Source organism: Petaurus breviceps, unplaced genomic scaffold, assembly GCF_028583685.1.
Source record: "Petaurus breviceps papuanus isolate PSGF00001 unplaced genomic scaffold, PetGlider_PUasm1.0 77, whole genome shotgun sequence".
NCBI classification, from domain to species: domain Eukaryota; kingdom Metazoa; phylum Chordata; class Mammalia; order Diprotodontia; family Petauridae; genus Petaurus; species Petaurus breviceps.
In genome coordinates, this window is record NW_027186492.1 from 7,307,280 (window position 1) to 7,330,676 (window position 23,397).

Genomic DNA, 23,397 nt, shown 5'->3' on the forward strand with positions numbered 1-23,397 from the left:
CAATTAGGGAAAAATAAAGTATTTAAAAAAAGAAAAAATGCAAAAATGAATCTTAAAATAATAAATAGTAAAAAAGAATACATAAATAAAAAAGAGTGCCCTGCAGGATTTGGTAGATGAATTTACTCATTCTCATCCAGGTACCTGACTTCTAGAAACCAATTCAATTACAGTCCCTAGAAGCGTTACACAAGCAATAATGGTAAAGCCATCTACCTACTTGCAAGGGCAGGTATAGAGAATTTGACTGACTTTCACCTGGGCCATGGCAAGTCTGGTAAAGTGAAATGTTTTGGGGGTTTTCTCTACTGTGAATGCCTACAATTTCAATTGTATGAATACCTGAGGATTTCAGAAGTAAACCAGACCAAGACTTGTAACCAACTATCCTGATATACCATTCCTAATATCCTAAATTGGGTCTACAAAAACACTATTATAAATTGGCTGAGTGATGATACTACAGAATTTAGTTATTGTGAATTAATGATGTTTTACAAGATGGTAGCATGTTGCATGGTGGACAAAATACTAGAGTCAAGACATCCAAGTTCCAAAGCTGAATCCACTGCTTGCTGAGTGACTGAGCAAGTCATAAAACCTGTTTCAATCTCAGTTTACTCTATGGAGGGATGGGAATAAAGGAACTCAAAGTAACCTCTTCTGGTTTTTATGACCTATGATCTAAGACCCCTTCAGAGGCATCAGTGAGGGAAAGTACTGTGGTATGTTGGAAATGGCAGTGGACTCTCAATTAGACTGAGTTATAGCCCCAATATTCCTACTTACTAGCCATGTGACCATAGGCAAACTACTTAAACCCCTCTGAGTGTCAGTTCTCTTAACTGTAAAATGAGGATAATGACACTTGTACCAGCTTTTTGACAGGGCTATTATGAGAAAAAAACTTTGCAAAACTTAAGGAAGTAGGGGCGGCCAAGTAGCATAGCGATTAAGAGCACCGGCCCCAGTGTCCGGATGACCTGGGATCAAATCCAGGCTCAGACACTTAGCACCCACCCAGAAACACCTGGCCGTGTAACCTTGAGCAAGTTACTTAACCCCAATTGCTTTAAAAAAAAAAATTTAAGGAAGTATATAAATATTAACATAGGGCACCTAGGTGACACAGTGGATAGAGTGCTGGGCCTGGAGTCAGGAAGACTCATCTTCCTGAGTTCAAATCTGGTCTCAGACTCTTAATAGCTGTGTGACCCTGGGTAAGTCATTTAACTGTCTTTGCCTCAGTTCCTCACCTGTAAAAGGAGCTGGAGAAGGCAATGGCAAACCATTTCAATATATGCCAAGAAATCCCCAAATGGGGTCATGAAGGGTCAGGCACAACTCAACAACAACAATAATAAACATTAGGTGTTATCATTGCCTTAGTGATTCCTTTGGATGACATTCTTTGAGGGGCATGAAAAAACATACATTAGACAAATTGCAGGTAGTCTTCTCCCTGGAGATGACTTTGGCAGTGGAATAGGGGAGAAAAAAGGAACCTGTGGGAGTTGCCACAAGACAGCAAGGACTCAAGATTAGAGTAGATGAAAGGTTGGGTCCAAAACATGCTTGGCAAGAAGCCTGTTGGGTTGGGGATTTTGGCCAGCTATGGAAGGGAGAAGATTTGATTACAGCATTGGCAACTATCCAGAATAGGAGGGATGGGAGGTAAAACGTATAAAGGAGATGCTGGTTATGAAAAAATTATAATTGGACCTATTTCATTTGAATAAGGGCACTGGAAGTGGAACAAAAACATTAAAAGACACCCACATATATATACATATGTGTATACACACATATTTACATAATGTTATTCTAGCTTGTAGGTATAGAGACTAGACCTGTGATTTCACTGGTATGTTCAGATAAGAAATTCGCTTTACCAATGTAGGTCAGTTAGCACCTTCTCTACAACTTATATTATTAGAGAATTGTCTCAGACCAGAGATATTGAACTTGAAGCCTGCAAAACCCAAACCTAAGAGAGGATAAAACCAGATGAAAATGTGATTGTGGAATGTTTAACAAAATAAATAAAAATATAATACAACATAGATAATGTTAATTTGAGGTTTCTAAGTTAATATGCTCTTGCAGGGATCCATTTCTAATTAATTGAGTTTGACACCACTGGCTGGTGTGCTGTATTCTGAGGTGAGGACAAGTGACTTGTTTCATATCATATAATCAAGGTAAACCTGAATTTAGGTCTTCCTGGCTCTAAGGCCAACTCTTTGTCTACTATGCCACACTGCTTCTGTTTTTAATGTTTTAGAAAAAAGCAAAACTTTTTATTTATTTTTCTATCAATAAAAAACAAACTCCAAACTAGTTAGATTATTCTTTATTTGTATATAATCCTTAATTGGCATTTCTTTTTCCTTTCACTATCGGTTAGTAGCCACTGAAAAGAAAAAAAAGGCTCCCTATTCTTATGTTAGGTATTTAACAAAATATCTTTCTATAGATTACAATAGATAGTTGGTTTTTTTTTTTTAAGCAATCAGGGTTAAGTAACTTGCTCAAGGTTACACGGCCAGTTATTTCTGGGTGTGGTGCTGAGTGTCTGAGCCCGGGATTCGATCTCCAGGTCGTCCCAACACTGGAGCTGATACTCTTACTCGCTGAGCCACCTGGCCGCCCCTAAGCAATTGAGGTTAAGTAACTTGCTCAAGGTTACACGGCCAGGTGTTTCTGGGTGGGTGCTAAGTGTCTGAGCCCGGGATTCCATCTCCAGGTCTTCTCAACACTGGAGCCGGTGCTCTTACTTGCTGTGCTACCTGGCCGCCCCAATAGATGGTTTTTCAATCCCTGGAGAAACGTCATCTCAAGTTGGCAATTTGTTTTTGTTTTTGCTTTTTGGAGGGCAGTTGGGTTTAAGTGACTTGCCCAAGGTCACACAGCTAGTAAGTGTGATCAAGTGTCTGAGGCCGCATTTGAACTCAGGTCCTCCTGACTCCAGGGCCGGTGCTCTATTCACTGTGCCACCCAGCCGCCCCTCAAGTTGGCAATTTTAAACATAATTATTACCCTAAAAGTCCACCTGTCAAAGCACGTTGTAGACCTTAGAACAAAAGTTAAAGGCATCATTATTGCTGCCCACAGAATATGAATACTGTGCCACCTCTGATAGGATTTCAAGTACAACTGAGAGGGAAAAAAGTCCACTGAAAAAATGTCTCCACTATGGGCCAATTATTTTAAAAAAATTATTGATTTTGTTTTTACATAGCTTAATTTTCTAAAGTATCCCTCCTCTTACTCCCTTCCAGAGTTCCATCCATAAAACAAAAATTTCAATATTCACAGAAAGGGATACTTTCAAGGATAACTAAAATTCACAAATAATACTCAAATCTTATCTTAACCATTAGGTTTAACTTTTTTTCCTCCTCAGCAAACCCTTTATGAGACCTGTTTACAAGTGACACACATCTGAATGACTGTAATTCTACCTCTTCTTTCTGTACTTCCATCACCCTCTGGTGGCAGTCTCCACAAGTAGTGTAATGGCCTGAGAACAGCTAAAGAAAAAAAGGAAACTCAGCCTGGATAATTCACAAACTCAAAAACAGGCTCCGAATTAATGGAGAACCCAAATCTACTTAAAGGCTAGATATGCTCACACTTCACCATGCTATGCTTATGGATAAGTTCCAAGTCTCTTTAGGACTAAAGGCTAGGAATATGGTTTGGTGGGTGGGAGAGACCCTGGGCTTACCTTTCCTCTACCTATTCATCTACATGAGATAGTAGAAAGGGTTTTGGAGTTGAGTAACTTGGAGATTCCAAACCCTGTCACTTTTTAATAATTATTGTGCGAGTAGTTCCTATATGGATGGTATTTAGGTGTAGCCTACCCTTTAATGGTAATCAATAGGCATACAGAATGCTCACCATAAAAGAGAAGCAAGACCTGGACCAGGAAAGATAATCCAAAGGAAAAAATAAGTCTAGAATACTAAGTAGTTGGGAGGGCCCTGCTCTGTGACTTGGAACAAAGAATCTCCTATTAAAGATGGGACATCTTTTAACCAAGACTCTGGAAAGGATGCAGTATGCCACTCTTCAAAGAAAAAAGCTGGTATCATTTTTTTTCCTCCTAATGACCAGATTTTTATTGGTACTATGGCTGAGGCAAGGAAGAGCTATTACTTTTCTGAAAGGATGGTTAAAAAAAGCCTCAGGTCTTTGAGCTGAAAGAGCACAGCAGAGTCCACATTTCTCATGAGGAAGAGATGACACCATAGTCAATGAATTCAGGTGAAGCTAGGAATTGGGGGACAGAAGGAAGCTTTGTATGTTTTGCCCAATGAGACTGTGCCTGAGAGAATTTGGCAGAAACTACATGTCCAGCAGAGATTATGTTCCCAGAGAAGTAGCATCAGGCAGAGACTAAAAACTCAGCTGAGAACAGATAGTAGGTTTGGGTGGGAGTAGTATGATAGCATCACCCAAAATATCAGTGACCCTAATGTGGACAGCTGGCAGAGACAGGAGTTGCCCCTATATGTGTGCAGTGTTCCCCTCCAAGTAAATATTCTGGCCATGTGTTCTTTACTTGTATCCATCTACATGTATAATATGTATTCCCTATGTGTGTACCTTTCCATACGTGTTGCCTATGAATGTTTGTTCTTCCTACTGTTAATGTCTGTATCCAAGAGTGTGCCTCAGATTTATAGGAAAATATTTTATTACTACTTTTCTTACTGTGTTATTTTATTATCTCTTTGATTTGAACTAATTACATCCTTTGGCAGACTATTAAAGATAAATCACATTGGTGGGGGCTCATGAGCTATGTGTTTATAGATCTAAAGAGTACCTTGAACCTGGGGTAGTATTCTCTGAAGGTCCCATCCTGCAAGTGGGGGAAGTTTTCCCCAGGTATTATATATGTACTATTTAAAAACCATTTTCTTTTTGAAGAACTGCTATACATTTAATAATATATTAATAAACATGATAAAACAAATATACATCTAATAAGTGCTAAGCTAGAAACAGAAGATGGTAATATCAGAAATCAATAAATTAATTAACAAGAATTTATTATATGCTTACTATGTGCTGGACAGTGTGGTAGGTACTGAGGACATAAAGATAAAAGTAAATTAGTCCCAGTCTTCAAGTAACTTCCATTTTACTGGAAAGAGATATATGTCTATAGGTATACACAGCCTATAGAAATAAAATAGAAACATAGTAATTTGAAGGGGAAGGCACTAACACTTAGAGTACTTAGAGGAATCAGTGGAGGGCTTAATTTAGAAGGTGGTACTTTAGCTGACTCTTAAAGGAAACTGATAGCTCTAAAAGGCAAAAGTGACCAAAGACATCTTTAAGGGACAAAGACCAGTGAAGAAGCAAAGGGACACGAGATGGAGTGATGTGTATGAGAGAACAGTAAGAAGCATAATTGACTGGACCATATAGTACATGAAGTTGAGTGCTGTGTAATAAGGCTCGAAAAGTGGATTGGAGCCTGGTTTTAGGGGGCTTTAAATGCCAAACACAGAAGTTTTTTGATGGTAAAGGGAGCAAACAGAGTTTACTGAGCAGATCCAACATGCAATCCAGGGAAATTACCTTAGCAGTTGTGTGGAAGATGAATTGGAATAGTCAAAGACTTAGGGCAGACATCAATTAGGAAGCCATTTCAAAAGTCCAAGTGAGAAGTGATGAGGACCTAAACGAGGCTGGTGGCTATGAAAGTAGAGATAAGGAGACACATTCAAGAGATATTGTTACTCTGTGGATAACACGGACCAGTAACTAACTAGAATATGGGCGAGAGAGAGGAAGGGGTAAAGGATAAATTCAAGGTTGCAAACTTAGGTGACTAGGGTGACTTAGATATATGGAATTTTGAAAGAGGGGTGGGTTTTGAGAGAAAGATAATGAATACTACTTTGGAAATGTAGAGTTTGTAATGCCTATGGGACATCCAGTCTGAAATGTTCATTAGTTAGTTGATGAGGTGGGTATGAAACTCAGGAGAGCAACTTAGGTGGGATATATAGACATGGAAAATGATAATTTAATTCATGTGAGCTACATGGCTCACTAAATGAGAAAGAATAGAGATAGATGGCCCAATTCACCTCATTTGGTTAAATCTAGAAATAGAAACTAAAAACTTGTCTTATATATATTTTAAGCAGCACAATAGAAGACAGAAGAAATACTTTTCCTAAGTAGTGTGGTGTGAATTTCATAAAAATAAATTTAGCATATCTGTGTACCTTTGATTTTATTTTTAAAAATTTATTTATTTACTTTTAGTTTACAACATTCAGTTCCACAATCCCTTCAGTTTCAAATTTTCTCACCCCTACCTTCTCTCCTCCCCCCTTCTCCCTCACGGCAGCATGCAATCAAATACAGGATCTACAAATACCTTCACATTAAACGTTAGTCAGGTTGTCAAGAAGGATCATAACCAATGGAGTGAACAATGAGAAAGAGGAAGCAAAACAAAACAAAACAACAAAAAACGAGAGAGCAAGTAGTTTGCTTTAGTCTGCCTTCAGACTCTGTAGTTATTTCTCTGGACCTGAATATCTCTTTCCATTATGAGTCTTTTGGAGTTGTCTTATAACCTTGCATTGCTGAGATAGACTGAGGCCCAGTCTATCAAAGTTAGTCATCAAACATATGTTGTGTCTGTAATTGTGTACAAATTTCTCCTGGTTCTGCTCTTTTCACTCAACATCAGTTTATATAAATCTCTCCAGGTAAATATGAAGTCCGTCTGCCTCTCATTTCTTATAGCACAATGGTATTCCATTACATTCATATACCACAACTTGTTTAGTCATTCCCCAGTTGATGGGCATCCCCTTGATTTCCAATTCTTTGCCACCACAAAAAGAGCTGCTATGAATATTTTTGTACATACAGGTCCTTTTCCCACTTCTATGATCTCTTTGGGATACAACCTTAGAAGTGGTATTGCTGGATCAAAGGGTATGAAATTATTTATAGCCCTTTGGGCATAGTTCCAGATTGCTCTCCAGAATGGTTTAATCAGTTCACAACTCCACCAACAATGCATTAGTGTTCCAATTTTCCCACATCCTCTCCAGCATTTGTCATTTTCTTGTTTTGTCATGTTAGCCAATCTGACCAGTGAGATGTGGTACCTCAAAGTTTTGATTTAGATTTCTCTAATCAATAGTCATTTAGAGCATTTTTTCATATGCTTATAGATGTCTTTAATTTCTTCCCTGAAAACTGCCTGTTCATATCCTTTGACCATTTATCAATTGAGAAACGACTTGTATTCTTATAGATTTGACTCAATTCTCTGTATATTTTAGAAATGAGGCCTTAAACAGAGATACTGGTTGTAAAAATTCTTTCCCAATTTTCTACTTCCCTTTTAATCTTGGTTATATTGCCTTTATTTGTACAGAAACTTTTCAATTTAATGTAATCAAAATTAGCCATTTTGCATTTCATAATGCTCTCTAACTCTTATTTGGCCATAAAATCTTCCCCTCTCCATAAATCTGACAGGTAAACTATTCCTTGCTCTCCCAGATTGTTTACAGTGTCAGCCTTTTACCTAGATCATGCACCCATTTTGACTTGATTTTGTGCACCTTTGATTTTAAAAAGCCATGGGAATATTTATTATGAAATTTTATTTCCTCAGATTTGGAATACAGTTATTCTCATACACATCATATTACTCCAGTTTCCATCTTCAACAATGTTGTAGAAAAAAGCATCACTTTATCAATATTTAAGATGATGTTATAAATAATATCATGTAGAAAATAATCATTGAAAGTTCTACAGGAGATGTATCTGATGAAACATATCTTTTTTGGAGTAAGACAACTGAACTATCCTTGGGCAGAGAGGAGGAGAGGAGGAAGAAGGAAGAGAATGGGGATTTCCTTTGTAAGGTTGTTCTGGAGAATGTTGACATCATCTCATTGTTGATTTGGGATTATCCAAACTCAAGCTCTTATAGTTCCTATCATCCCAATTCAACAGGGTTAAACTTGACCTCATTAGATGGGTAGACCCGAATGGAAATAGCTCACTACTCAGTTTATAAAACTGAAGGCCAAGAACATACTTTTAACATTATCATTTTTATTATCAAGATCCCAAGCAGGATGCAAACGGAAGTATGTAGAACCAGGAGAACCATATACACCATACAAGTAGATATATAGTGTCTATGACATTATAAAGAAAATAACACTAAACACTAAAAGAAGTTGAACTTCAAGTTAACTACAGTAGAGAAACAGAAAATGAAGTGGAACTCATTCTCTTCAGCAGAGATGTGATACTGCAGATGCAGAATGCTGTATTGTATATGTTGTCAGATGTGGTCACTGAAGTTTGGTCTTGTTTACCTGTTTTCCTCTGCTAAAAGGGAAAGTAAGTGCAAGGGGGGTGGTGAGGAAGGAACTATATTCAGTAATGATTGTGATATGAAAGTAAAAGTCATCAATAAAACTTATATAACTAAAAAAAACACCTCTAAGCAGTACAAGGGAAAGGTTATAAAGGCCCTACTCTTCCTGCCTCCAAGTTATAGGTATGGTCATGAAAAAAAGTTGTCAAGGGAGGTTGTGATTGATTTCTCTTTCTACAATGCCATTTCTAGTCCTACTAAGCTCAAACTGTCATCCTCATCATGAAGAACCAGAACTTTAGCAACCAGAGAGACTTGTCCCCAAACACTAACAACACACTCTCAGGCTAGATGGCTGGAAAAAATATACTCTCTGCCTCTGATCAGAGGGCTTCCATTCCTCTCTCTGTTTGGTCTTTGAATGTTCCTTGGAAATGTCCCACAAATTGGGAGATTTCACACTTACTTTTTTATCAGCTTGAAAAAGATATTTTCTTGAAAACTGAAACTGTGACATTTTTGCTGATCTGATCTGTCATTGCTACCAACCAATACATCATGTCAGGAAGTCCCTACAGTCTACTCATAAATCTTCAGTCTGATGCAAAAGCACAACTTACTGCTGTTATCATAATTGTCCAATATGAGACACACTCCAATGACAAGGAGTATGTACTGTAACAAGCCAGGGCCTAAACAGAGAAATATGCATTGACAAGAAGTAAAACTATTTTGAAGGATTTATACAGAGCCTTCAAATTCTGTGCATTTTATGCTGGAACCTTTTAAATTCAGTGATATTTTCCCCCAATCTCAAGGTCCTTTGTTTAACTCAATCTAGTTCCTTCACTTCACTATGAAATTATCCTTCAAATACCTTACCTAATATGCTACCTTTACTTTTCAGGATCTTATTGGAAAAAAAAGGAAAGAAAGATATATCTGTCAATCTAAGTAAAAAAAACTTCACATCTTCTAGATGATGGTATTACTAGACTCTCTCAGCTAAAATACTTGCTGTCGACTCCTCAGCTAACTTTTATTTACAAATAACCATCTTAGAGACCTGATCCAGGGAAATACATTGATAATCACAAGTCAAGTCAGTCAGTCAATAAATAGGTGTTAAGTGCCTATTATGTTTTAAGTAGTGAGTATACAAAGAAAGGCAGATGACAGTTACTGTCCCCAAGAAGGTCACAATCTAATGGTGGAGACAACCTGCAAAGAAGCTACCTAAACAAGAAATAATTAACAGAGAGAAGGCACTAGAATTAATAGGGATTGGAAAAGCCTTCTTATAGAGGGTGGGAGTTTAGCTGGGACCTGAAGGAGTCACAGAAACCAGGAAGGGGGAAAGTATTCCATGCATAAGGGACAATGAGGGAAGATTCCTGGAATAAGGACATAGTGTCTTGTTCACAGTTAGGAGACCAGTGTTACTGGATCGAAGATTATGTGGGGAGAAGAGATGCGGATTGCAAGGTGTAAGAAGACTGCAAAGGTGGCAGGGTACTAGATCGTGAAGGCTTTCGAAGGCCACACATAGGATTTTATATTTAGTCCTGAAGGTGATAGGGAGTCACTGTAGTTTTTTAAGTAGGGGGTGACATGGGGGGATTCGTGCTTTAGGAAAATCACATTGGTGGCTGAATGGAGGATGGATTGAAGTGAGGAGGGCCTTCTGACAGGCAGTCCAACCAAAAGGCTATTGCAATAATACAGGTGAGAGGTGATGAGGGTCTGTACATGGTGATGGCAGTGTCAGAACAGAGAAAGGTCGGGGGGGGGGGAATTCAAGAGATGTTTCAAAGGTAAAACTGAAAGGCTTTGACAACAGATTTAATATAAGAATTGAGAGTGAGTGAGAAGTTGAGGATGACATCTAAGTTGAGAGCCTGGGCACCTGGGAGGATGGCTGTGCCTTCAGCAATAATAGGGAATCCTGAAGGGAAGAGGGTTTGGGGAAAACAGAATGAGTTTGCTGGACATGTTGAGTTTAAGATGCAAACAGAACAATGAATTCTAAATGTCCAATAGGTAATTTGAGATGCAAGATTGGAAGTCAACCGAGAGGTTAGGGCTGGATAAGTAGATTTGAGAATCATCAGCATGGAGGTGAAAACTGAATCCATGAGATCTAAGTGAAATAATTCAGAGGAAGAAGAGAAGAGTTCCCAGAAGAGAGCTTCATGAGATACCCATGATTAGCAGGAGTGACCTGGATAAAAATCAAGCAAAGGAGACTGAGAAGGAAGAGTCAGATAGGTAGAGAGAACTAGGATAGAGTACTGTTCCTTTAAAAAAATTATTGTTTATTTTGAACTTAAAAACAAGAAGACAAAAGAAAAAGAACATTTCCATGTATACAGCATAACATAAAAAGAGGATTCAATATAAAATCATGAATTTCCATTCCATACGGTTTACTTTTTTGGAAAAAACTATGTAATAAACTCCAGAATAGTTTTAAAAACTATACTATGGCTTTTCTGTGCTTCCTTCTATGCTTTCTTTTGTTCACTACTGTAGACTTTATTTTTTTTCTCCTTCCCTCCCTAACCTGCCCTAGAGAAGGCCACCATTAGACATTAATGTGTGTGTGTGTAAAACTACACTATACATACTTTTATTTATCAGTTCCTTCTCTAGACATAGAAAGCATCTTCTTCCTTCATTAGTCCTCTGTAAATGAGTTAAGTATTTATTTATTTATTTTTAAAGCAATTGGGGTTAAGTAACTTGCTCAAGGTTACACAGCCAGTTATTTCTGGGTGTGGTGCTAAGTATCTGAGCCCAGATTTGATCCCCAGGTCATCCTGACACTGGAACCAGTGCTCTCACTCACTGAGCCACCTGGCCTCCCCTAAGCAATTGGGGTTAAGTAACTTGCTCAAGGTTACACGGCCAGGTGTTTCTGGGTGGGTGCTAAGTGTCTGAGCCCGGATTTGATCCCCAGGTCATCCCGACACTGGAGCCGGTGCTCTTACTCGCTGTGCTACCTGGCCACCCCAGAGTTAAGTATTTATAATACTCAGAATGACTTAGTCCTTTCAAGTTGTTCTTAGAACAGTATTGCTGTTATTACATAAAATGTTCTTTTGATCCTGCTTATTTTACTCTTCATTATTTCATGCAAGCCTTTCCATGTTTTTCTAAAATCAACCAGCTCATCATCTCTTACAGCACAATAGTATTCTATCACAATCACATACCACAACTTGTTTAGCCATTCCCCAACCAATGGGCATCCCTTCAATTTTTAAGTCTTTGACATCACAAAGAAAGCTGTTGTAACTATTTTAGAGCATATAAATTGTTTTCCTTTTCCCTAATCACCTTGGGAAACAAACCTAATAATGGTATTGCTGGGTCAAAGGGTATACACAATTTTATAACTTTTTTTTTTTTCCTTTTTGGAGGGCAATTGGGGTTAAGTAACTTGCCCAAGGTTATACGGCTAGGTTTTGTGTGTGGGTGTGTGTGAATGTTAAGTGTCTGAGGCCGGAACCGAACTCGGGTCCTCCTGATTCCGGGGGCTGGTGCTTTACTCACTGCGCCACCTAGCCGCCCCTATAACTTTTCAGACATAATTCCAGATTGTTCTCCAAAATGGTTGGATCAGTTCAAAGTTCAACCAACAGTGCATTAGTGTCCCAATTTTTCTACACCCCCAGGTACTGTTCCTTAAACCCAGAGGGAAGTATCTTTTTTTTTTTTTTTTTTACTTTTTTGGAGTGGGAGAGCAGGGCAATTGGGGTTGTAACATGTCTAATAAGTGATAAGTGTCTGAGGCTGGATTTGAACTCAGGTCCTCCTGACTCCAGGGCCAGTACTCTATTCACTGCGCCATCTGCCGCTCCAGGGAAGAGAATATCAAGAAAAGGGTGTTCAACAGTGTCAAAGGTTGCTGAGGATTGAGAAAAGATTTTATATAGTGCTCTAAAGTTTTATAAAGTACTCACATACACATCTTATTTGAGCTCTATAACTATTCTATGAAGTAGCTTTTAATCTTTTTTACTAAGAGGAAAATGAAGACTTAGAGAGGGTTTAAGTGACTTGTCCATGGTCACACTGTTAAGAATCATCATATACAGTATTTTGTCTCAGGTTTCATTTCACTATTGCTGTTTTGCAACACCAAGCTGTTTTGCCTACATAACAATAAGCTAAAGTCAGAAACAGAAAAAGCTGAAACTACAATTCATGAAAGGAGGACTCAGAGGGAGAGAGTCACTGAGTCCTAGAGTATATGGTATCAGTGTTATCAGACCACAGCTACCCCTCACTTTAGATGTTTCCATCTACAATGCATTCTGAGTAAAATTTTCTTTGCTCTGAGACAAAGAGCATTTTCTTTACTGAACACAGCCAGTTATACCATGTGTGGGGGTTTATTTTGCAACTTTTCTAAATATCACAAGCCCAAATGAACTAGACAACAGAAGTGTTTATCAGTTACCAGTTCACATTTGTTCTTTATTGTATCAGCAGTGAAATTATAAATAAAAGAAAATTAGAAGATCTCATGATTTGCATCAGTCTTTAACCAAAAAGGGATATTAGGGAGACTTCTATATCCAAAATATCCCCTGAAATGAACATATTAGAAAGGTTAGGTCAATATTTGTGCTTCTCCAAGACCAACTGACATTAGGAACAGAGAAGAATCTCAGAGACTAGATGGTATCCCCTTAAGAGTTCTGAAGGACCCCAAAGTGAAACTGAGTAACCACTGATCAAAAGATAACTAGCCATTATAGTCACTGGGCAGAAGACTAGCATATCACAAATGGTGACCTCTATCCAAAATGTAAAAAAAAAAAAAAAAGGATTCCAGAGGGGATCCCAGAGAATTACAGACTCTTTATTAGTCTTAATAATAAACCACCAGGCAAGTTGGTGGAATCTATAATTAAGGATAAGTTCAGAACACTTACACAAAAATAACCTGTCAGGAGAAAGGCAACATGATTTCTGCAAGGGGTAAATTATGCAAGGCCAATTTATTGGAGGTCTTTGGGGGTGTAAACAGGCATGTAGAAAAAAGGAACCTCAGGCGTGTAATCTAATTATACTTTTTTTAGATGTCTGGCAAGATTCTACGTAGCTTTTAAAAAAAATTGCTATAGGATTGAGGGGGGAGGGTCTATTTTGTCACAATTATCAAACTGGATTAGAGATAGGAAACAAAAGATAGGGATAAATGAGGACTTCTCTAGATGGAAAACAATAAAGAATGATGTCACTTGGGGATTAGTGAGAGGATAAAGATTATTTATATGTTTATCAATGATCTGGAAGAAGGAAGGCACAATAAAATCTCTAAATTTGGAGGTAACAAAATCTCTGGGTGTCAGCAAAGAACAATGATGAAGGGACAAACCATAGGGAGATCTTAGGAATCGGTACAAATCAAAGAAAAGTTGACGAGTTTCAACATAAAGCAAGTACCAAGTAACACATTTAGGGAAGACAAAATTCCAACAACATATATAAACTGAAGGACTGGGGGTCAGTGGGTCAAATACTAAGAAAAAATCTAGGAGTCATGTTAGAGGGAGGGACACTCTTCTATACTTTTTGATGTTCTCACTCATTCTTTCCTTCCCTACCATTTATGTGAAAGATGGAGCCCTCTTTCTGGATGAAGCCAACCTCTCTCCAACTATGTATTTTTTTCTCCTTTGATATGGGACAGAACAGGAGTAAGCATTTATTAAGCACCTACCATGAGTCAGGCATTGTGCTAAGTGCTTTACAAATAATGTCTCATTTGATCCTCAAAACAATTCTGGGAGGTAGGTGCTATTGCTAGTCCCATTTCATAGCTAAGGAAATTGCAGCAGACAGAATTGGTTAAGTGACTTGCACAAAGCTGCCCAGCTAGTGTCTGAAGCTGGATTTGAATTCAGTTCTTCTTGACTCCAGGCTTAATTTTTTAACCACTTCTCTGATATCTTGCCTCATTGTTCATCTCCTCCTTTCTCATTCACCCTCAAATCTTTCCTTAACTATCTCCTTCTTTTCAGTATACACATAACCTCAGGTCTCCAATAATTTTGTTAGCTACTCAAACTACTATTCTCTCAGTCTCTTCTGGGCTGCCAGATTCCTAGAGAGAGTAATCTTTCTGCTTCCACTTAATCATTGACACCACCTCCTTATCACCCATTCACTTCTTCAACCCATGTAATCTGCCTTCCCTCCCTATCACTCCTCTGAAGTGGCTTTCTCCAAGAGAGACCCAATCCCCAAATAAAATGGTTCCACCTGTCCTACCCCCAACCCATCTCTCTCCTCTCTCACCTCTCTATGACACTGTGGAGCATTACCGCCCCCCTTGTTTCTTGGATTTTATTGATACTCTATTCTCATGGGTTTCTGCCTATCCATCTTACTGAACCTTCTTTTGGTAGCTTTTTCATCCTTCTCCAGCCCCTGAGACATGTATGTCTCCTAAAATTCCATCTTTGGTTCTCTTCTCCCAATAGTCTGTCTGTCTCTCTGTCTCTGTCTCTGTCTCTCTTATCTTTCCCAGTGCTGAATACTTCCAGTAGTACATCAGGATAGACTGGCATATCCAAAACAGAACTACTCCCCAAACCCCAAATTTTCTCACTTTTCTACTTGTTATTGGCACCACCATCTTCACATACAACAAGATTCATAATTTTGTAGTCACCTTTGAGCCTCCCTTTTCTTCCCTCCCACCTTCTATATCCAATCAGTTGCCAATGTCCTGTCACTTTTAATTCTATGATATCTCTTCTATCTTTCACACTGCTGCCTGAATAATCTAAGGAACTACTATGATCATGTCATGTTTCTACTCAAATAGAAGTAAACAGACTTTCCATGGGCCCAGAATGAAAGGACAACCTAATCAAGTATAAATGCCAGATCATGGCATTCAAAGCCTTCTATAATCTGTCTCTAAACTACTTTTCCATTAACAGCCTACATATATCTCTTCAGATAATTTATATTCCAGACAAAATATACTACCTCCTTTCCCCAATTCTCTTCTTGCACTTTTATGCCTTTGTCCTGATTATCCCCCCACGGCCAGAATGGACTCTTTCCCCAACAATCTCCTACTACTTAAGTCTTTCTCTTCTTTTAAGGTCCCAATCAAGGACCACCTCCTCCATGAAACTCCCATTGGCCCTCCCCATTCCCTTAAGAAAAACTGACCTTTCTTCAAATTTCTTGTATTTCTTTGCTTAAACCTCTCTTTTGCACACAATTCCTTCTTTCTTGTATCATAGTTATTTGTGTGCACGTCATCTCTCCTCTGCTAGAGTGTGTCCTATTTGTCATCGTTCCTCTAGCACCTAGTACACAGGTTTTACACCGGGTGGAGGTGTGATAAATGCTTGCAGTTGAACTGAATTATTTTTTTGAGTACACTGGAATAGAGCACTGCTGCATCCAATATGACTAACAATATGTTAACCACCATCTAGGTTACATAAAACTATGGAGCTTCTACACCTGGCATAAAGGGCATAACTCTGAACACCATACCTGACGAATACAAGATCTGAGTTATCGAAACCTTCTGTCACTTCCAAACTTGGAAGCAGGAAAAGGAAAATAAGATTTTTAGAAGTACAGCAAAAGTCTCTGAGCACCCAGGAATAATGAAAGCAACTGAGAAAACCCCAAGACCACACACAATGTGCTATGATTGGTTTTTTGGATCAAAAGGAAAGTAGTATTCTAGTTGGCAATATCTATAAAAAGCTACACATTTTGTACTCTCTGACAGGAAAAATGACAGGAGAGACAAAAAAAGCAAAGCAGAAGGTGGGAAGAGAATTGTGGAGATTAGTAGCAGGGATGGTGGTACTAGCTGTAGCAAGAGATGAGAAATGGTGATGGAGATTAGAAACATATACAGGGGAAGTAAGAAGCAAACATCCTGAGAAAGGAGGAATGGACAGTTAGTGAAGAAAAGACAAGAGTTTTATCAGCCCTACAATGTGGAAGAACACACAATAATGTGGTTTAGTGTGGAAAGCTATGGCCATGGAGTCAAAAGCCCTGAGCCCTGACTCTGGCACTTTACTTAAATCATTTCATCTTTCTCAGTATCAGTTTCCTCAAAATCTCAACTGTAATTGGGTTTAGTATTTCATAATATTAATCACAGAAAAAAGAAGCCAGATGACAAATTGTTGATCTGACTCTAAAAATTTGGCTTTACCTTGTAATTCCTTTATAAAGGTCTAAATGAGTCCTTTGAGAATATCAGAAAGAAAGCAACTAATACAAATTTTTTAAATAGTATTTTTTTCCCAATTACATGTCAAGACAGTTTTTAGCATTAATTTTTACAAGATTTTGAGTTTCAAATTTTTCTCTCAACCCCCCCCCCTTTTTTCTCCCCTTTTCCTAAATAAAATGGTAGGCAATTTGATATAGGTTATACATGTGCTATCGTGTAAAACATATTTTCATATTAGTCACAGTTGTAAAAGAAATATAGATCAAAAGAAAAAAACCATGAAAAAGAATAAAGTAGGTGAAAAAAAGTATGTTTTGATCTGCATTCAGAGTCCATCAGTTCTTTATCTGGATGTGGATAGCATTTTCCTTCATGAGTCCTTTGTACTTGTCTTGGATCATTGTATTGCTGAGAGGAGTTGAATCATTCACAGCTGATCATCACACAATGTTGCTGATACTGTGTACAATGCTTTCCTGGTTCTACTCATTTCACCTTGCACTAGTTAGTACAAGCCTTTTCAGGTTTTTCTGAAATCTGTCTGCTCATCATTTCTTATTGCACAATAGTATTCCGTCATATTTATATACCACAGCTTGTTCATCCAGTCCCCAAATGATGGACATCCCGTCAATTTCCAATACTTTGCCACCATAAAAAAGGCTGCTATGAAAATATTTGTACATGTAGGTCCTTTTCCCTTTTTAATGATCTCTTTGGGATACAGACCTAGTAGTGGTATTGCTAGATGAAAGGGTTGTTATTGTTTGTCCTTTGTTCTCAAAGAGGACCAGGAAATCAGGGAGGTGATGCCATGACTTGCAAGTATATATGCACAGTTTGGTTGCCCTTTGGACATAGTTCCAAATTGTTCTCCAGAATGGTTGGATCAGTTCACAACTCCACCAACATTGCATTAATGTCCCAATTTTCCCACATCCTCTCCAACATTTATCATTTTCCTTTTTTTTTTTTATCATATTAGCTAACCTAATAGGTGTGAGGAAGTACTTCAAGTTGTTTAAATTTGCATTTCTTTAATCAAAAGTGATTTAGAGCACTTCTTATCCTTATGCATATCCATTGACCATTTATCAGTTGGGGAATAACTTGTGTTCTTATAAATTTTACTCAGTTCTCTATATATTTGAGAAATTAGGCCCTTATATTTGCTATAAAGATTGTTTCCCAGCTTTCTGCTTTCCTTCTAATTCTGGTTGCATTGGTTCTGTTTGTGCAAAAGCTTTTTAATTTAATATAATCAATTACATTTTCTAATGTTTTCTCTCTCTCATTTGGTCATGAACCTGTAACTGTAACTCACTTAACTTCTAAGAATTTGCATGATATTCTACTTGGTGCTTATATGTTTAGTATTGATATTACTTCATTGTTTTTGGCAAGATTAGTTTCCTTCCTTATCCCTTTTATTATTTTTATTTTTGCTTGTGCTTTGCCTGAGATCAGGATTGCTTCCCCTGCTTGTTTGGTTTTTTTTTTCAACTTCATCTGATACACAATAGATTCTGCTCCAGTCCCTTACCTTTATTCTGTGTGAATCTCTCTTCTTCAAGTGTGGTTCTTATAAATAACATATTGCAGGATTCTGTTTTTTGATCCACTCTCTCTGCTTTTATTTGTTGGGAGAGTTCATCCCATTCACATTCACAGTTATGATTACTAACTGTGTATTTCCCTCCATCCTATTTTTCCTACTGTTTGTCCTCTATCTCCTTTCATCCCTTCCCTCCTTGACAGTGTTTTGCTTCTGTCTGTTGCTTCCCCCAGTCTGCCCTCTCTTCTGTCAGTTCTTCTCCACTTTTTATTCAATCTCTTCCCCTCCTACTTTCCTGTCGGGTAAGATAGATTTCTCTATATTCAACTGATTATGTATATTATTCCCTCTTTGAGCCAATGCTGATGAGAGTAAGGTTCAAGTGATGCCCATTACCCACCCTCCTATCTTTCCCTCCACTGTAATAGGTTTTCCCATGCCTCTTCATGTGAAATAATTTACCCCATTCTACCTCTCTCCCTTCCTGCTATACCCAGTATATTGCTTTTACTCATCCTTTATTTTTTTATGTCATGCCCTCAAATTCACCTTATACCTGTGCCCTTTGTCTATATATATTCCTTCCAACTGTACTGTTAGTGGCACAATATTCAACAACTACAAGTATCATGTGTCCACATAGGAATGTAAAAAGTTTGGCTCCATTGAATCCCTTATGTTTTCTTTTCCTTTTTTTTTTTTTAAACCTTTTTAAGCTTCTCTTGGGTCTTGATATTAGAGATAAATTTTTTTTGTTCAATTCTGGTCTGCTTAGGTGTAATGGCAAGCGCAGAAGTAGTTCACATCTTGTTTCAGCTACTGAATTAACACCTTGTTTCAGTTCAAGTTTCTTTTGAACCTTTTATCAAGTCTGTTAAGAAACAGAATGTGTGAACCCCACAACTTGTGAACCCTAGAACTCATGAACTCCTGCAACAGGAAGGGGAGGAGCTAATGACCATAAATAAGGAGAGGCCCAGGCTAGAGACAGCAGAACTGAGAAGAGGCCTCTTACGGTGGCAGAGTCAAGAAGGAGAAAACTTGTGGTATCCCGGCAATCTGTTTGTCTGCTCTGTGTTGATGTTTGTTTGTGATACTTTGTACAGAAGCTTTGGGACTTTACTGGAAGCTCTGAAAGAGGATTTTCTGGTTATATATTTATAGAAGTCCTGGAGGAGGGTTTTGGAGGTCCTGATGATCTGTGCTGACCTCTTGGACCTTGTTTGAGGGTCTGTATTGATTTTTATGTTGATGGTTTGTATTGAGATTTCAGACCTTGTTGGTGGGTATAAGTTGATTTCACAGGCAGATAGTGAATGGGGTCTGTCAGGCTTTGTCTTCCCAGAAACAGAAACTGTGAAGGATTTGAGGTGGACTGGATACTGTAAACTTCAATATAGAATGGGAACTGGACAAGGAGCTGGACAAGAAACTGGGAGCTGCCTGTCTTTGAACCCAGGTGACAGTTGGAGTTGGAACTATGGAAGCTGAGAGAAAGCCTAGAGTCAAGCTGAAAGAAGACTTTACTCGGATACTGTGTACTGACTGAGAAGATTATGATTTACTGTGAACTAGGGGTGGAGAACTTTGACTTTTATACTTTGTGATTGAATTAAGGATTTTGTGATTGACTAAATGAATGTAATTTGTTTAAAACTATGTGACCACTTTGGTGAAAACCATGTGGCCATTTTAGTGATAAGTTGTTGAGTTGTGACATGGCGAATGCTGTATTTTGATTTTCTGTGATAACTTGTAACATTGTGAATGATGTACCTTGATTTTCTGTGAATGCTTTGCTCTGATTTGTTATTGAATCAAGAGTTCACTATACTATGTAATCAGAACTTTGAAAGTTGTTCACAGCAGCAGTCCTCTGGAAAGCTGCTTATGCTTGGCTTTACATTAGGAAAGCTTAAAATCCTTCTATTTCATTGAATATCTATTTTTCCCCTTGAAGTATTGTGCTTAATTTCACTGGGTAGGTGATTTTTGGTTGTAGTCTTAGCTCTTTTGCCTTCCAGAATATCATGTTCCATGACCCCTGACCCTTAATATTATAGCTGCTAGGTTATGATTGTGGCTTCCCGATATTTGAATTGTTTCTTTCTGGCCACTTGCAGTACTTTTCCCTTGAACTGACGGTTCTGTAATTTGTCTATAACATTCCTTGGAGTTGTTATTTTGAAATCTCTTTCCTGAAGTGCCTATTTTGTCCTCTGGTTCCAGGATATCAGAGCAGTTTTGAAAGATAATTACTTACAAATTTCTTGAAATATGCTGTCCAGGGGCAGCTAGGAGGAGCAGTGAATAGAGTACCTGGAGTCAGGAGGACCTAAGTTCAAATCTGGCCTCAGACACTTAACACTTACTAGCTGTGTGACCTTGGGCAAGTCACTTAACCCCAATAGCCCTGCCTTTCCCCCTCCAAAAAAAGAAAGATGCTGTTCAGGTCCTCCTTTTGATGATCGCTTTCAGGTAGTCTGATATTTCTGACATTGTCTCTCCTGGATCTATTTTCCATGTCAATTGTTTTTTCAATGAGGTAGTTCACATTTTCTTCTATTTTCTCATCCTTTTGAATTTGCTTGATTCTTGATGTCTCAGAGTCATTACCTTCCACTTGCCCAACTCTTACTTTTAAGGAATTGTTTTCCTTAGTTAGCTTTTGTACTTCTTTTTCCGTCTGGCCATTGTACTTTTTAAGGAGTTGTTTTCTTCAGTGGATTTTTGTATCTCCTTTTCCATGTGGCCAATTCTATTTTTTAAGCAGTTGTTTTTTTTCCAAGCCGTTGACTCTTTTTTCATAATTCTCTTGCATCACTCTCATTTCTTTTCCCAGTTTTTCTTCTACCTCTTTCATGTGATTATGAAGCTCCTTTTTGAGATCTTCCATGAGTTCTTTCTGGACTGAGACCACTTCCTGTTTTACTTTGAGGTTTTGACCACAGGTATTTTGACACTGTTGTTCTCTTCTGAGTTTGTGTCTTGATCTTTCCTCTTACTATAATAACTTTCTATAGTCAGAGTCTTTTTAAATTGATTTTCATTTATCTTTTTTGCCCTTTTTCCTTTCTTTTACATTTGAGCTTTGCTCCTGGGGTGGAAGGGGTACTGGCTCAGGCTTCCTGTGCCAGGGGCTATAGACCCTGGCTGTTTACTTGGCGTTGTATTGATGTTATCCTGAGACCCACAGGGAACCCTCGTGTCTGGTGCTGCACTGAAGGCATGGTATAGGGAGTGGCTGGTACTGCTCGAGGCCAGATTGGTCTGGCAGCTTATCTGGTGCTGAGCCAGGGGTCCTAGTGCTGGTTTCTGGAGTGTGCCGAGGCCAGTGGGGTGTTTCTGCATTTCCCTGGTGCTATGCTGAGGCACATGGGGGGTCCTCGTGTTGGCATTTGCTTGCTCCACTGCACTGGGGCTCAGCATCTCTAACTAGTTTGCTAAGGTGGGGCTTGCTGCTGGCTTGCTGGGATGCTTCCTGTCCTGGACTGCATTCCCCTTTTATTCAAGTGAGACAGATATTCTTGTCAATCTTCCAAGTTTCTTGGACCAAAATATGGTTTTACCCCAATTTGTTTTACTCATTTTGCTGTTCTAGGGTTTCTTTGGGGGCATTATTTTATGATTGTTTGTAGGTAAATATGTAAAAGTTACAGTGGTTTACTGCTTACTCTGCCACCTTAGCTCCCAGAAGTCCCACCATTATATTTTAAAGAAGGGTAGGCTCTGCCTTGATATACCTTTTAAAAATGAGTTCAGTGGAGGCGGCTAGGTGGCGCAGTGAATAGAGCACTGGCCCTGGAGTCAGGAGGACCGGAGTTCAAATCCAGCCTCAGACACTTAACACAAAAACTAGCTGTGTGACCTTGGGCAAGTCACTTAACCCCAATTGCCCTCCCAAAAAAATGAGTTCAGTGAATCCAGGACACAGACTCAACAAGGAATTCAGTTCCTGACAGGACAAGTAAAAGTTGCAAGGGGCTGGAGAAATGGCAGTTCTTTTTTTCCTTTAATTTTTAAAAAAAATTCTGAACTTACCAAATATCAAAAACAAAACAAAACAAAAATTTCCACATAAGCATTTTCATATAAAAAGTAGAACAGAGCAAGAAGCTTGCATATGAAAATGTGGATCTAGATTCTATACTACTTGCTTTTTTTTTTTCTAAAGGATATAATAAATTCAAACCATCACTTTAAAAACTGTCTATCTTTTCTGTGCTTCCTTCTGGACTCAGAAGGGAAGTTCTGAGGAACCATATGGAGCTGGGAGAGCAGAAACAGGCAGAAGCATCTAACACAGAGAAAGGGACCAGGACTCTGGGAACATGGCTGCTTGGGCCAGTTAGAAAGAGGAAGCTTCCCTGGACAGAAACTGAATCACAGGTTTCCCTGGACAGAAACTGAGTCATAGAAATTATCTGGACTGCAAGATGAGACGGCAGTGATTCATTATCACCTTTTCCTCCTTGAGCTCCTTTGTGAGAACTTTAAGCCTTTTCTTCTAGAACTGGGGAAAGTCTACTTTTTTTTTAATGTTTGCTTTTATGAACAGTGTTAACCAATGGATATTTGCTAATGGGGTGAATTTATTGGGAATACAGTTGGGAAAAGGCAATTGATGGTGAAAGCTTTCTGGAGAAGAGACAGAAATAGCTTTCACAGGAGCTTTTTGACAGAAGCCTATTTCTTGCTGGGCCTGGGAACTAACTAAAACAGAAAAAGGATTACAGATCTTTTGATACTATGTCCTAGAATAGAGAAGGAAACGTTACACCAGAAAATTTGGCATATCACAGAAGGGTGATGAGGCAAATAGGAGTGCTTGAACAAATCCCAATAGCCACACCTATAAGTGCCTTCCCTGAAAGAGGAAGCAAAAGTACTGTTATTAGAAGTCAGAGATCTGAGCTGCCCCTGCGGTAATGTGAAAGCGGCCAACATGGCGGGCAGCCTGGGCTGGTTCCTGAAGGAGGCCTGGGCCAAGGAGCCGGTGCTGACCACGTCCTTCGCCATCGGCACCCTAGCACTGCTCGTGCCCCCCCCTGAGCCCCTACACGCAGTACGCCGGCATGATCAACCGCGCGACCCCCTACAACTACGCGGTTCCCCTCCGAGATGACGGCAACATGCCTGACCGTGCCCGGCCACCCCCAGGATGCCCAGGGGCCGTCCCTCCAGTGGCTGAAGAACCTGTGATCCTCCCCTGAA

At 38.9% G+C, this 23,397-nt stretch overlaps 1 protein-coding gene and 1 pseudogene across 1 annotated transcript in view; one reads left to right on the top strand and one right to left on the bottom strand.

Moving 5' to 3' along the window:
- FRMD5 (FERM domain containing 5) overlaps positions 1-23,397 on the bottom strand; it is a 384,746-nt gene that overhangs the window by 202,429 nt on the left and 158,920 nt on the right. The window lies entirely within an intron of this gene.
- LOC138175314 (NADH dehydrogenase [ubiquinone] 1 alpha subcomplex subunit 3 pseudogene) lies at positions 22,518-23,385 on the top strand (annotated as a pseudogene).